Source organism: Chlorocebus sabaeus, chromosome 26 (assembly GCF_047675955.1).
Source record: "Chlorocebus sabaeus isolate Y175 chromosome 26, mChlSab1.0.hap1, whole genome shotgun sequence".
In the NCBI taxonomy this organism is placed as follows: Eukaryota; Metazoa; Chordata; class Mammalia; order Primates; family Cercopithecidae; genus Chlorocebus; species Chlorocebus sabaeus.
In genome coordinates this window covers 31184860-31202060 of record NC_132929.1, presented here as the reverse complement: position 1 = coordinate 31202060, position 17201 = coordinate 31184860, and positions in this window count along the sequence as shown.

Here is a 17201-nt window from a genome sequence, read left to right as displayed (position 1 = left end):
CTGGATAAAAATCAAGAGAATTTACCACTAATACATCCTTGTAAATGAATGATAAAAGATGTACACTAGGAAGAAAGAAATAGAATCCACAAGGAAGATACGGGAAAGAAGAAGCAATGATGAGCCACAAATATAAAACACAATGAGATAACTACTACACACCCAGTAGCATGGCTATATCAAAAAGACAGGCCGGGGGTAGTGGCTCACGCCTGTAATGCCAGCATTTTGGGAGGCTTAGGTGGGTGGATCGCTTGAGGACAGGAGTTTAAGACGAGCCTGGCAAACAGTAAAACTCTGTGTCCACTGAAAATACAAAAAATTAGCTGGGCATGGTAGTGTATACCCGTAATCCCAGCTACTTGAGAGGCTGAGGCATAAGAATTGCTCGAATTCGGGAGGCGGAGGCTGCAGTGAGCCGAGATTGTGCCACTGCACTCCAGGCTGGGCAACAGAGCAAGACTCTTGTCTCAAAAATAAGATAACTGCTGATGAGAATGTGGAGAAATTACAACCCTCATACCTTGCTGGTAGGATGTGAAAATGGGGAAGACACTGTGGAAAGTAACAGTTTCTCAAAAACAAAGTTAACATTTGACCCAGAAATCCCACTCGTAGATATATACCCAAGCAAAATGAAAACACATATTCACACAAAAACTTGTTCATAAGTTCATAGAAGCATTATGCATAGTATTGAAAAAATGGGAACAATCCAAATGCCTGCTGACTGATAAATGGACAAATGATGTGTGGTATATCCACTCAACGAAGTATTACTCAGCCGTAAAAATGAATAAGGTACCGATACATGCTATAACATGGATGAATCTTGAAAACATTATGCTAAGTGAAAGAACTCAGTCAATAAAGACGACACATTGTATGGTTTCATTTAAAAGAAATGTCCAAGCTGGGCAAAGTGGCTTACACCTGTAATCCCAGCACTTGGGAGGCTGAGGTGGGCAGATCACCTGAGGTCAGGAGTTTGAGACCAGCCTGTCCAACATGGCAAAACCCCATCTCTGCTAAAAAAAAAAATACAGAAATTAGCAGGGTGTGGTGATGTGCACCTGTAGTCCCAGCTACTCAGGAGGCTGAGGCAGGAGAATCTCTTGAACCCAGGAGGTGAAGGTTGCAGTGAGCCAAGATTGTGCCACTGCACTCCAGCCTAGGTGACAGAGCGGGACTCTGTATTAAAAAAAAAAAAAAAAAAAAAAGGAAGGCAGGGACAGACATGGTGGCTCACGCCTGTAATCCCAGCACTTTGGGAGGCTGAGGCAGGCGCATCACTTGAGGTCAGGAGTTTGAGACCAGCCTGGCCAACATGGTGAAACCCCGTCTCTACTAAAAATACAAAAATTAGCCAGGCACAGTGGGGAGCACCTGTAATTCCAGCTACTCAGGAGGCTGAGGCAGGAAAATTGCTTGAACCTGAGAGGCGGAGGTTGCAGTGAGCTGAGATTACACCATTGCACTCCAGCCTGGATGACAGAGTGAGACTCTGCCTCAAATAAAAGTGAAAAAAGGAAAAAGAAAAATAGAAGACAGGAAAGAAGTTAAAAAAGCAAAAATAATCCTGAGAAAAAAGGAAAAAATAATATGGTAGGAAAAGTACAAATAATATCTGTAGTTACAAACAAAGCAAAATACTGCCACTTTAAAGGTTGGATAAAAAATCTTGCTATAGATTGTTTACAATGCATGCTCTTAAAATATAATGACCAGGAATCGAACAAAGTTGCAGGGAACAAGACCAACACACAAAACTCAGTCTCATTTCTATAAACTTGGAATGAACAATCTGAAAAGGAAATTAAGAAAGCAATCTCATTTACAATAGCATCTAAGAGAATTAAATACCTAAGCATAAATTTAAGCAAGGAGGTGACTTGGTTAAATTGTACACTATGGACTATAAAACATTGCTGGCAGAAATTAAAGACTTAAATAAATGGAAAGATATACTATGTTCATGTATAGGAAAACTTAAGAGTATTGAGATTTCATTGCCGGGCATCACAACTGACACCTGTAATCCCAGCACTTTGGGCAGCCGAGGCAGGCTGATCATGAGGTCAGGAGATCGAGACCATCCTGGCTAACACGGTGAAACCCTGTCTCTACTAAAAATACAAAAAATCATTCAGGCGTGGTGGAGGGCGCCTGTAGTCCCAGCTACTTGGGAGGCTGAGGCAGGAGAATGGTGTGAACCCAGAAGGCAGAGCTTGCAGTGAGCTGAGATCGTGCCACTGCACTCCAGCCTGGGCAACAGAGCAAGACTCCATTTCAAAAAAAAAAAAAAAAAAAAGATTTCACTGCAATCCGTATCAAAATTCCAACAGCTTTTTTTGTAGGGAAATAGAAAAGCCAGTCCTCAAAATGATATGGAATTGGAAGGGACCCCAAATAGCCTACACAATCTTGAAAAAGAACAAAGAGAATTCATGCTTCCCAATGTGAAAACTTACTACAGAGCTAAAGTGACCAAAAAATACTTACCACTTAAGTGATTAGTAATGGCATCAGGATAGACATATAGACCAATGGAATAGAATTGAGAGACCAGAAATGAACCCATCTATCTATGACCAATTGATTTTTGTCCCAGCTACTCAGGAGGCTGAGGCAGGAGAATGGTGTGAACCCAGGAGGTGGAGCTTGCAGTGAACCGAGATCATGTCACTGCACTCCAGACTGGGCGACAGAGCGAGACTCTGTCTCAAAAAAAAAAAAAAAAAAAAAAAAAAAAAATTTAAAACTTACATGCGTCAAATGATACCATCAAGAAAATAAGACAATCTACAAAATGGGAGAAATAGCAAATCATATAGGATAATGGTTTAATAAGTATATAAAGAACTTCTAAAACTCAACAACAAAAACACCAACAAGTCAACTGAAAAAAGGGCAAAGGAGTTGAATTAAAATTTTTTTCAAAGAAGATATACAAATGACCAATAAACACATGAAAAGATGCTCAACATGCTTAATTATTAGGGAAATACACATCAAAACTATAATGAAATACTATTTCATATTCATTGGGGGGCTATAATTCTTAAAAAAGAAAAGAAAAATAAGTGTGTTGGTAAAAATGTGCCAACATACATTGCTTATGGAAATGTAAGATGGTGCACAGTGGAAAATAGTTTGGGTTCCTCAAAAATGTAAATAAATACTTACCATATGACCCCGCAATTCAACTCTTAGGTATATACACAAATAAGCAAAAGGTAGAAGAAACTCAGGTATTTATCAATAGATTAATGGATAAACAAAATGTGGTATATCCATACAATGGAATATTATTCAGCCATAAAAAAGTGGCTCACGCCTGTAATCCCAGCACTTTGGGAGGCCAAGGCAGGTGGATCACGAGATTAGGAGATCAAGACTATCCTATCCTGGCTAACAGGGTGAAACCCTGTCTCTACTAAAAATACAAAAAATTAGCCGGGCGTGGTGGTGGGTGCCTGTAGTGCCAGCTACTTGGGAGGATGAGGCAGGAGAATCGCGTGAACCCAGGAGGTGGAGCTTGCAGTGAGCTGAGATTGCGCCACTGCACTCCAGCCTGGGCGACAGAGCAAGACTCCGTCTCAAAAAAAATGAAGTTCTGATACATGCTGCAACATGTATGACCTGAAAAATATCGTCCTAATTGAGGTTGGGTGTGGTGGCTCATGCCTGTCATCCCAGCACTTTGGGAGACTGATGCAGGTGGATCACAAGGTCAGGAGATCGAGACCAGCCTGGCCAAGATGGTGAAACCCCGTTTCTACTAAAAATAGAAAAAATTAGCCAGACGTGGTGGCGGGCACCTATAGTCCCAGCTACTCGGGAGGCTGAAGCAGGAGAATGGCATGAACCCGGGAGGCAGAGCTTGCAGTGAGCCGAGATCTTGCCACTGCACTCCAGCTCAGGCGAAAAAGTGAGACTCTGTCTCAAAAAAAAAAAAAAAAAAAAAGTTGATAGGTATTGGCTGTGGGTTTGTCATAAATAGCTCTTATTATTTTGAGATACGTTACATCAATATCTAGTTTTACTGAGAGTTTTTAACATGAAGTGATGTTGAATTTTATTGAAGGCCTTTTCTGCATCTATTGAGATAATCATGTGGTATCTGTTTATATGCTGGATTACGTCTATTGATTTGCATGTGTTCAACCAGCCTTGCATCCCAGGAATGAAGCTGACTTGATCATGGTGGATAAGCTTTTTGATGTGCTGCTTGGTTTGGTTTGCCAGTATTTTATTGAGGATTTTCATTGATGTTCATCAGGGATATTGGCCTGAAGTTTTCTTTTTTTGTTGCGTCTCTGCCAGGTTTTGGCTTCAGGATGATACTTGGCTTCATAAAATGAGTTAGTGAAGAGTCCCTCCTTTTCAATAGTTTGGAATAGTTTCAGAAGGAATGGTACCAGCTCCTCTTTGTACCTCTGGTGGAATTCAGCTGTGAATCCACCTGGTCTTGGGCTTTTTTTTGGTTAGTAGGCTATTTATTACTGCCTCAATTTCAGAACTTGTTATTGTTAAGGTCTTACTTTTTTTAAGAAGAGACTAGCCCAGGCTAGTCGTGAGATCCCGGCTTCAAGCGATCCTCCCACCTCAGCCTCCCAAAGTGCTGGGATTATAAGCATGAGCCATAGCACGTGGCCATTTAACAGCAATTTCTAACAAATCACAAATCTTCAAAACACAAATATTCTCTATTTTATATAAACTGTTACAAAAAAAAGAAAAAGAAAAACTAGACAAATTATTTTAAGATGGTACAGTTAATACCAACAATGGGCAAAGAACAGTAAATTATAGACTAATTTCACTTATGATCATAAATACAAAAGTCCTAAATATAATATTAGCATGTGGAAATAAAGTATTACCAAGTATTATTTATCCCAGGAAATGAGTGTTTTGACATCAGAAATTTCATTAATGTAATCCAATAAATAAAAACTATATGAATGTTTAAAAAGAAGTAGGAGTTGGGCACGGTGGCTCATGCCTGTAATCCCAGCACTTTGGGAGGCTGAGGCGGGTGGATCATTTGAGGTCAGGAGTTCGAGAGCAGCCTGACCAACATGGCAAAATGCCATCTCTACTAAAAATACAAAAAATTAGCCGGGTGTGGTGGCAGAAGCCTGTAATCCCAGCTACTTGGGAGGCTGAGGCAGAAGAATGGCTTGAACCTGGGAGACAGAGGTTGCAGTGAGCCCAGATTTTGCCATTGCACTCCAGCCTGGGTAACAGAGCAAGACTCTGTCTCAAACAAGTAAATAAATAAATAGAAGTAGGAAAGTATTTGATAAAATTGTACTAGTATCTATTGTTATTATTAGACAAGGTCTTGCTTTGTTGCCCAGACTGGAGTGCAACAAGGTCTCGCTTTGTTGCCCAGACTGGAGTACAATGGCACAATGATGGCTCACTGCAACCTCTGCCTCCCAGGCTCAGGTGATCCTCCCACCTCAGCCTCCCAGGTAGTTGGGACTACAGGCATGCACCACCATGTCCAGCTAATTGTTAAATTTTTTTTGTAGAGATGGGGTCTCACTTTGTTGCCCAGTCTGGTCTCTGGTTTCAAGCCATCCTCCCACCTTGGGCTCCCAAAATACTGGGACTATAGTCTTGAATCACTGCACCTGGCCAGTATTCACTATTTTAAAAAACAAAAATCTCTGGGCAAACTAATCACATATTTTAACCTGATAAAATATCCATCAAATACCTATAGCAAACATACTTAGGGTAGCGTCTAAGATGCTTGCTGTTGCACTCCTATTCAACAATGTACTGGATAAGCCAGAGAGCATCATATGGGTCTGTGGGTAGAACTGCAAGGGAAGAAACAAAATTGCCATTACATGTATGTGGTGTGATTGTCTACGTCAGAAATCCAAGGAACAGATAAACTATCATTCCAAATAGAGGAGTTAAGAAAGATAGTTGGGTATAAGATCAAAATACAAAGTGTAACAGAGTTACTATATATCAGCAACAACCAACCAAAAAGATGTAGTTTACCATACCAACAATAATTAAGAATTAAGAATATATCATACCAAATATGCAAGACTTTTATGGAGAAAAGTATAAATTTTATCAAAGGGTATATTTGAAGAATTATTTAAAGAGGAAGATAGCCCATGTTGACTGACATATCTATTCATACAGGTCAAGTATCCGCTATCCAAAATGCTTGGGACCAGAAGTGTTTCAGAATTGGGATTTTTTTTTTTATGTTTAGAATGTTTGTATATGCATAATGAGATATCTTAGAGATGGGACCTGCAATAATTGTATAGAGGTTTTTGTTTTGTTTTGTTTTGAGATGGAGTCTTGCTCTGTCCCCCAGGCTGGAGTGCAGTGGCACAATCTCTGCTCACTGCAACCTCCACCTCCCGGGTTCAAGTGATTCTCCCGACTCAGTCTCCTGAGTAGCTGGGATTACAGGTGCGCACCACCATGCCCAGCTAATTTTTGTATTTTAGTAGAGATGAGGTTCCACTATGTTGGCCAGGATGGTCTGGCCAACATGGTGAAAGTGATCCACCCACCTTGGCCTCCCAAAGTGCTCGGATTACAGGCATGAGCTACCGCACCCAGCCCTTATATACAATATTTTCAACACATTATCTACAGAAATAAACTGTGTTATGTACCTGAATTTTGATTACAACCCATCGCATGAGTTGAGGTGTGAAATTTTCCACCTGTGGTGTCGGCACCCAACAAGTTTCAGATTTTTGAGCATTTTGGATTTCAGATTTTTGGATTAGGAATGTTCAACCTGTATTATGATCAATTTATGCATAAAAGAAAATTTATAACTACAAAAAGTTAACATTTGTACTAGTCAACCCTCCCTAACTTCCTTCAATCCTCACCTCTCTCTGTGTCAACCTTCTTCACCTTCAGTACCCTCCAGCTCAGTCTCACAAAGCTATCTACTAATTCCTTTCAGGTATTAACTGATTATTAAGCTGTTAAAGCTAGGTAATTGACATTTTAATAGATAACTCTTAAACACTAAAGCAATTTTACAATCCAAAAGAATGAAGCTACAATTGTGGAATGACATGGGATGAGGATGATATTTTTGTGTAAGGGGCCTAACTAGTATATTCACAGAGTTGTGTAAGCATATTGATATTGTGATATTCTAAAAATATCAGAATTCATTTAAATGAGTAACCATATACTCTCAAATTGTGCATGCATACACATGCTTATACTTTGCCTATAATGTTAATATAATTTTGAAATTAGAAATGAGACATGTCCTTTCACATTTCGTTTATAACAAAAGCCATAATAAAAATGGGAACTCTGGGAAGCAGAGTTCTCCCTGTGGGAGAAGAAAGATAAAAACGTGGAAGGATGAAGGTGAGGAAGAACCATGTGAAACTGATTTGGAATTAGAGGCATCCATATATATTGAATAATAGGAATTCATTATATATGCATGTGAATACATGTAAATAAATAAACATATATAGTTGAACCATATGAAACTGTCATTTTTTTTTCCCAGAAAAAGCCTATAATTAGTGACACTGCAGTGGTAATGAGCACACTAAGCACCCAGAATCTGTGTTCTAAATACTAGTCCTCAGGACTCCTTAGGGGAAATTGCTAATTCCAGGGCTGGAGCAAAGTATTGGAACCTGGAACATTTTGTTGTGTCAGAAAGTAAGGAAGAGCTCAAGAAACTATGGTACATGTTCAAAAGATCACCAACGTCAGCTGAAGGGGCTCCTTCTAGCCAATTCTGGAACTAACTGATTATCAGAATGAATAACAAGTAATAAATTATAACCCACTGAATAAAATAATGAATGCATACGTCCATTCTGATAGAGAAAAAGAGAAAGTAGAATGCCAAATAAGACATGTAAAAGGAATGCTAGAGTTAGAAATGACCATTTTGCAGCTATAATACTGATAACTAATTCAGGTAGGAATCATCAAAGGATGCAAAAAAAAATAGTAGATAAAAGTTTAATGCAGAATGGGATATTTCATAGTTTCAAAGTCTTTTCCCAGAGAGCACTTATTAACTTTATAGTGATGATAACTTTACAGTAGAGAAACATAGAGGACATCACATTAACCAACTGATCAAAGTTAACATCACCAATAATAAAACAAACGGATTTCATGTGCCTCCTGAGGTGGTGCGCTAGTGGGACAAAGCTTCGTTATTATGCGTTATTCCTGCCTAAAACACATCAACCTTCATCTAATCGTGAGAAAACATCAGAAAAACCCAAGCTGAGAGTCACCCTATAATAACAACAGGCCTGTATTCTAAAAATATCAGTGTCACGAATGACAAGAGAAGATTGAGGGACTATTCCAGATGAAAGAAAGAACATGACAGTTAAATACAATGTGGATCTTTGATCGGGGGAGAAAAAACTGACATCCAAGGACATTACTGGAACTATTGATGAATTTAGATATGGTCAGCATGTAAGATAAAAGTATTTTAACTTGTGTTAAATTTCCTTAATTTTGTTATTGTTCTATGACTATGTAAGAGACTATTTTGTCTTTAGGAAATACACACTGAATTATTACAAGTAGAAAGGCATGAAGGTTCAGAAAATTGTTCAGAAAATAATAACAATGGCAATAATAATAATAATAATGTGTGAGTGTGCAGACGGGGAGGAAAACAGAGAAGGCAAACAAATAAGTAATTGAAGCAAAATGTTTACTTATTTATCCAAGTGAAGGATATACTTAAGTTCTTTTTATTTTTCCTGTACCTCTTCTGTGAGTTTGAAAATAAAATTTAAAAATTTAAGAAATTAGTGTACTGGTATATCTATCCAATGGAATATTATTGACTCGTAAAAGAAATGAAGTACTAATATATATAGAACATGGAGGCCGGGTGCGGTGCTCAAATCCTGTAATCCCAGCACTTTGGGAGGCCGAGGAGGGCAGATCACGAGGTCAGGAGATCGAGACCATCCTGGCTAACCCGGTGAAACCCCGTCTCTACTAAAAATACAAAAAATTAGCCGGACATGGTGGTGGGAGCCTGTAGTCCCAGCTACTTGGGAGGCTGAGGCAGGAGAATGGCGTGAACCCGGGAGGCGGAGCTTGCAGTGAGCCAAGATCGCACCACTGCACTCCAGCCTCCGCGACAGAGTGAGACTCTGCCGCAAAAAAAAAAAAAAAAAAAAAAAAAAAAGAACATGGAGGAATCTTGAAAACATTATTCTAAGTGAAAGTAGCCAGTCGCAAAAGGCCATATGTGATTTCATTTATATTAAATGAAATGTCCAGAATAGGCAAATTCATAGAGACAGAGAGTAGTAGCCGCCAGGGCCTAGGAAATGAAAAGAGAGGGAGGGACTGCTAACTAGTATAGGGTTTCTTTCTGGGGTGACGAAGATGGTCTGGAATTAGCTAGTAGTAATGCTTACACAACTCTGTGAATATACTAAAGTATACTAAAAAGTGAGAATACTAGATACAAAATGGTACACATTAAAATGGTGAATTTTGTGGTATGAAAATATCTTTATAAAATACACAAGTGTACAAAAAAATGAAAGACTTAAAGGAATATTACAGTACAAAGTTGTCATCATTTTGCCTTCCTGTTCCCTCTCTTTCCCTCCAAACACACATACAAACCAAAAAGGCTTAAAATTGGCACATTTTCTGTCTCTTAAAAGAGATTTTATAGGCCGGGCAAGGTAGCTCACGCTTGTAATCCCAGCACTTTGGGAGGCTGAGGTGGACGCATCATCTGTGGTCAGAAGTTCGAGCCCAGCCTGACCAACGTGGCGAAACCCCTCTCTACTAAAAATATAAAAATTAGCCAGGTGTGGTGGTGGGTGCCTGTAATCCCAGCTACTCAGGAGGCTGAAGCAGGAGAATCACTTGAGCCCGGGAGGCGGAAATTGCAGTGAGCCGAGATCGTGCCACTGCACTTCAGCCTAGGTGACAAGAGCGAGACTCTGTCTCCAAAAAAAAAAAAGATTTTATAAAATGCCAATTGTTTTATATTTACAGTTTGTTATTTTAACACCAAGCACCAAGACTTACCATATTTCTTAGGTAGTCCTGCCTTGCTGTGTTTCATTCACAAATATGCACACATCTTGCTCATTCTCACGTTCTTAAAAAAATTTCTCAGGCAACCCACAGTGTTGCAGTCTGCCTACGTTGGCAGTATTCGTGTCCTGAAAAAAAATCTGCCTTTTTTTCCCATCGCTGTAAAAAACAGAGCAAAACAAGGCAAAAATCCCACATGACTTTGCCATATTGGCTTTATCAGCTATCACATAAGAAGTACATGACTCACTAAGCCTTTAGGATCAAAGATTACAGACAGATACATCACTAGAGGTATGTTCCTTATAATATGATGTCACAACCATGAATTTTTTAAACCATGCTGTCCAGGAAAAAATGCCAGGGACCTTCTTATGACGGTAATATTAAACTCAAGTCGTTGGTTGTTGGTTGCAGAGAGTTACGTCAAGTCCATATGACGAACAGTGATCAAGATGGAGAGCTACGTTTGTCCCTTTCTTGACTTGTAAACTTTCTCAGTTTTTATTTGATTTTTATTTATTTTATTTTATTTTATTGAGACAGGGTCTCTCACTCTGTTACCCAGGCTGGGAGTGCAAAGGCACAATCACAGCTCACTGCAGACTCGACTTTCTGGGTCCAAGCGGTTCTCCCACCCCAGTCTCCCAAGCAGCTGGGATTAAAGATGCTCACCACCACGCGCAGCTAATTAAAAAAAAATTTTTTTTAGGCCAGGCTCAGCGGCTCATGCCTGTAATCCCAGTACTCTGGGAGGCCAAGTTGGGCAGATTGGCTGAGCTCAGGAGTTCGAGACCAGCCTGGGGAACATGGTAAAAGCCTGTATCTACTAAAACTACAAAAAATTAGCCGGGTGTGGTGGCGGGCACCTGTAGTCCCAGCTGCTGGGGGCGCTGAGGCAGGAGAATCACTTGAACCTGGGAGGCGGAGATTGCAGTGAGGCGAGATGGCACCACTTCACTCCAGCCTGAGTGACAGAGTGAGACTCTGTCTCCAAAAATAAATAAATAAAACAATTTTTTTTTTCAGAGTGACAGGATCTCGCCATGTTGCCCAGGCAAAACTTCCTTAATATTTTAAAAGAATTACAAATATCCTATTAATTTTTTTTTTTTTTTTGAGATGGAGTCTTGCTCTGTCACCCAGAATGGAGTGCAGTGGTGCCATCTCGGCTCACTGTAAGCTCCGCCTCCCGGGTTCACACCATTCTCCTGCCTCAGCCTCCCGAGTAGTTGGGACTACAGGCGCCCACCACCGCGCCTAGCTAATTTTTTGCATTTTCAGTAGATATGGGGTTTCACCGTGGTCTCAATCTGCTGACCTCGTGATCTACCTGCCTCAGCCTCCCAAAGTACTGGGATTACAGGCGTGAGCCACCACGCCTGGCCCACCTATTAATTTTTTAATTTTTCAATATTTATCCAGTAGAACTATTTAGAAAGTCTTTGTTTGAAATAACATGTATTTCAGGATGCATTAATATAAATTTTGTGTGAATCTGAAATTTGTCTATAGTAATCTATTGCTCAGTAAACTACCTTGAACATGATTACTGGTTAATATACATTAAATGAATAATGGATACATAAAACTATAGAATATGAATGCTTTGGCACTGAAATCTTTGCCAGTGTACAATTCATTCATTCATTCACTCAAAATATATTTTTGAGCATCTGCTACATGCCAGGCATTAACGAGCAAAAATTAACACAATTCTTGCTTACATGAATTTTAATCTGCAGATGAAGACAGGATTTAATCAGATATTCACAGAAATTACTATATAATTTCAAACTGAGAGATGAGATGAAAGAAAGATGAAAAAAGGAACCTGACTTAGACTAGAGAGTTTTCCCTGAGGAAATAATGCTTGAGTTAAGAATGAAAGGTATAGGCTGGGCGCGGTGGCTCACGCCTGTAATCCCAGCACTTTGGGAGGCCGAGACGGGCGGATCACGAGGTTAGGAGATCGAGACCATCCTGGCTAATATGGTGAAACCCTGTCTCTACTAAAAAAGACAAAAAACTAGCCAAGCGAGGTGGCGGGCGCCTGTAGTCCCAGCTACTCAGGAGGCAGGAGAATAGCATAAACCCGGGAGGCGGAGCTTGCAGTGAGCTGAGATCCAGCCACTGCACTCCAGCCTGGGCGATACAGCGAGACTCCGTCTCAGAAAAAAAAAAAAAAGGAATGAAAGGTAGAGTTTAAGTTAATTAGACTAAAAGCAGAGAGAAGAGCATCCCAGGAAAACCAAACAGCATTTGCAAAGCCACCGTGGCAGGAGACTAATGATTAATTGAGGACATGTTCAAAAGCCCAGTGAGCATAAAGAGCAAGGGAAGTGGTACAGAATGAGGCTGGAGAAATCAGTGGAAATTATAGTAAAGTCTTGCAGTATATATTTAAAAAAATCAAACCTTGGCCAGGTGTGGTGGCTCACGCATGTAATCCCAACACTTTGGGAGGCTGAGGCGGGTGGATCACCTGAGGTCAGGAGTTCGAGATCAGCCTGACCAATATGGAGAAGCCCTGTCTCTACTAAAAATACAAAAATACAAAATTAGCTGGGTATGGTGGCGCATGCCTGTAATCCCAGCTACTCAGGAGGCAGGAGAATCACTTGAACCCGGGAGGCAGAGGTGGCAGTGAGCCGAGATCGTGCCATTACACTCCAGCCTAAGCAACAAGAACAAAACTCTGTCCAAACAAATAAAATAAAATAAAAATCAAGCCTTAATTATACCGCAGTGGAAAGGCATTGAAGAGTTTTATGTAAAATAATGACATGATGAGATTTGTGTATTTAAAAAAAGCACTCTCCACTCCAGAAAATAGTTTGGAAGTTCCTTTCAAAACTAAAAATGGACGTACCATATGACCCAGCAATTGTGTTATTGATCATTTATCTTAGAAAAAAGCAGACTTGGGCTGGGCGCAGTGGCTCATACCTGTAATCCCAACACTTTGGGAGGCCATGGCAGGAAGACTGGTTGAGCCCAGGAGTTTGAGACCAGCCTGGGCAACACGGCAAGACTCTGTCTCTACAATTTTTTTTTTTTTTTTAATCAGCAGGGCATGGTGGTGCACACATGTAGTCCCAGCTACTCAGGAAGCTAAAGTGAGAGGAGCCCTTGAGCCAAGGAGGTCAGGGCTGCAGTGAAATGTGTTCACACCACTGCACTACAGCCTGGGTGCCACTGCACTCTAGCCTAAGCAACAAGGAGGCCCTGTCTCAAAAAAAAAAAAAAAAAAAAAAAAAAAAAAAAAAAAAGCAGACTTATTTTCACACAAGAACTTGTATGTGAATGTTTATAACAACTCGTTTATAATAGCCAAAAAGTAGAAACTACCCAAGTGATCTTCAAAGACAGAAGTGTATATTATGAAGTAGTAAAAAGGAACAAAATTTTGACACATACAACTTGGATGAAACTCAAGGAAATTGCATTGTGTGAAAGAAAAAAGTCAGTCTCAAAAATGCATATTCCTGATTTCATTTGTGTAACATTCATCAAATAAAATAATTATAAAAATGCAGAATTGATTAGGGGTTGCTAGGAATTAAGGATGGGGGAGGGGATGAGTGGCTATAAAGGGCTAACACGGTAGTCTTGTCATTAGAGTCTTATAATGGTGATACAGTTAAGTATCTTGATTGTGTGCTACATAAACACACACAAGTGCATGTAAAACTAGTGAAATTTGAATAGGTTCTATGAATTGCACCAGTGTGCATTTCTTGGTTTTGATACTGTGCTATAGTTTTGCATGATGTTAAAATCAGGTGACTGGGGGCAGTGGCTCACGCCTATAATCCTAGCACTTTGGGAGGCCAAGGTGGGTGGATTCCCTGAGCTCAGGAGTTTGAGACCAGGCAGGACAACATGGTGAAACCCCATATCTACTAAAATATGAAAAATTAGCCGGGCATGGCAGTGTGTGCCTGTAGTCACAGCTACTCAGGAGGCTGAGGCAGGAGAATTGCTGGAACCCAGCAGGTGGAGGTTGCAGTGAGCCAAGATCGTGCCACTGCACTCCAGCCTGGGCAACAGAGCAAGACTCCATCTCCAGAAAAAAAAGAAAAAGAAAAGAAAAAAAATTGGGGGTAAGCTGGGGGAAGGATGTACAGGACTTACCTGTACATTTCTTTATAACCTCCTTTGAAGCCATAATTATTTCAAAATAAAAAGTTAAAAAATAAAAACACAGCAGTCTGGCTACTAAGTGGAAAATGAATTGAATAGAGGACAAGAAATGTGGAGAAAACTTGGGTGATTATTGCATAAGTCCAGAAAATCAACAAATGATTTTTGGCTAGACTTGGATGGTGGTAGTGGGGATAGAGAAGAAAGGACACATCTGAGAATATGTAGGTGGTAAAATTTGTGGAATCTGATGACGGATGGGATATAAAAGGCTAAAGAGGGCAAGGTGTGGTGGCTCAAGCCTGTAATCCCAGCAGGCCAAGGCAGTTGGATCACATGAGGTCAGGAATTCAAGACCAGCCTGGCCAATATGGTGAAATCCCATCTCTACTAAAAACACAAAAATTAGCTGGATGTGGTGGCGGGCACCCGTAATCCCAGCTACTCGGGATGCTGAGGCAGGAGAATCACTTGAACCTGGGAAGCAGAGGTTGCAGTGAGCCAAGATCATGCCATTGCACTCCAGCCTGGGCAACAAGAGTGAAACTCTGTCTCAAAAAAAGAAAGGCTAAAGAGAATAAGATCAAAAGTAATTTGAAGTAAAACTTTGTCCCATATTTCATAATATAGAAAATAAACATGCATTTAGGGCATGACAGCAAATATTTGGGAGTCACCATTTTATGACATAGTATATTCCAGAACCAAAGGTGCTTATTGATATGAGGTCCCTTACAGAGCTTTGCTAGGCTAAAGTACACACCATCATTGTGTCAATAATAAATTTATTGCCTCTCAACTCCAAATGTATCCTTCACTGCCTGCTCTGCAAAAATGGAGCTGGACTCTAAATATTAATATTTTGCCTTTGCCAGCTGGCATGATGTTAAACTTTGTCAGTAGAGGGTGCTGGAGGGACATTATAAGAGTATTATAAGACATTATAAGACATATAAGAGTAAGGGGCTTTTGCTTTCCTTCCTGTTTCAATTGTTCCTCTGAATGGGTTTCTGCAGCATGCATAGCCTCCTTCCAGGTCCTGCAGTGCTGGCAACATCAGTGCCGGCTCTGCAATGCTGGCAACACCCAGGGCGTCTTCCTTTGGCACTCCCCTCAGAAGGTAGCACCACAGCAACTTCTCTGGCATCCAGTGAGCCGCAGCTGTGCACTCTCTTGGCCTGGAGAGGAAGGAGACCTCTTCTTTAGATGCTTTATCTTAGTTTTAAGGATAGTGGCTGCTCCTCACATCTGTTTTTCTCAGATACTTTAGCATTCTCTTCACTTCATACTATCCCTTACTTCACTTCATACTAATCCCTTACTACTTCAATCCCTTGCTATAGTTAATAATGCTTTATTAACTCCATTCAAACGGTGTGCCCCCTGTGTCCTGATTGAATCCCGATTCATACAAACCATCGTCCAAAGTTTGCTGTTGTTATTGCCCTCAACTTTGAGCTTTTGATAGCACTATATTTGTCAACAAAAGGCTCCTGGATATGATTGCCCGATGGCTAGAGGTTGCTAAACTGGCTGCAATTTCAATCATAACATGAAAGGATTCAAACCAATTTGCAAAACTTCCAAACATCTAGATTGGATTTGATTTTTATGCCTATTCAATGTAACACAAATCTGTGATTTCAAATATTTTAAAATAGAACTTACAGAATTTTTTTTTTTGGAAAAAAGTGTACATGTCAATCGAACCAACTTAGATTAGAGGTTGAGTGCTTAAACACTCCACCATGAAACCATCCACAATAAAAACACACAAAATTTGAGATGAAAAATATTAAAAGCAGACTATCAAATCAATACTTTAAAATATAAGAAAACCAAAAAGTTCAGTAGATGTCAGGCCAAGGATGACTGATGATAGACATGAGTACTTCTTTCCATAGCATGTGACACGGTCAATCATTGCTTCCTTTTCTTGATTGCCCTAACACTCCTGTTTTCTTTTTCATTCTTTCATGATTTCCTTTACAGGCTCCTCTATCTTTGTCGACCTTTTAAACTGTCATCATTTCCTTGCATCTGTTCTTGGCTCTTAGTTTTCTTTGGTCCTGGATGAGTTTATCCATTGTTAGCTAATGTCTCCTTCATATGTGTTTGCAGCCTAGGCCTGTCATCTGACCTCCAGAGTCCTTTATATAGTCTACGTTCTAGCCCAGGGGTCAGCAAACTATCACCTGTGGGCCAAATCCAGTTCACTGCCTGTTTTATTTTATTTTATTTTATTTTTTTTGAGACAGAGTCTCACTCTGTCACCCAGGCTGGAGTGCAGTGGTGCGATCTCGGCTCACTGCAAACTCTGCCTCCCGGGTTCACATCATTCTCCTGCCTCAGCCTCCCGAGCAGCTGGGACTATAGGCACCCACCACCATGCCTGGCTAAATTTTTGTATTTTTAGTACAGACATAGCAGACTCAGGTGTCCAAAACTAAGCCCGTCATCACCCCGCTTCACCAACTATTACCACCATCAAATGTCTCCCTGTATTCTATGTCACCTAAAACAAGTCTGGGAGCAAATTTCTGATTTGTCTTTCACCTTCCACATCTAAACAATTACCATGTTGTCAGTTTTTACCACCATTCCTTATGCTTCCTCTCCACTACCCCACTTCAATGTATAAGGCCCTCATCAAGCCATCAAGATTTGGAAGTAAAGTCGATCTAAAAGACTATGCCCAAGTAAGATAGTCTTTTTATTCTTGATGAATCATGAAAAAGAAGCCAATTCATTTCTCTTGATTTTCATACTATTTCTGAGTCTCTAGCTTTAGGGAATTACAATAAAGAACTCAAAATCTCTTAGCCATGATTTTTCTGAACCATTCTCCTTGCGCTAAATGAAAACATGTCATTTCCATATTTTTTTGGAGTGGGGACAGGGTCTTGCTTGCTCTGTTTCCCAGGATGAAGTGTAGTGGTGTAATCATGGCTCACTGCAACCTTTAACTCCTGGGC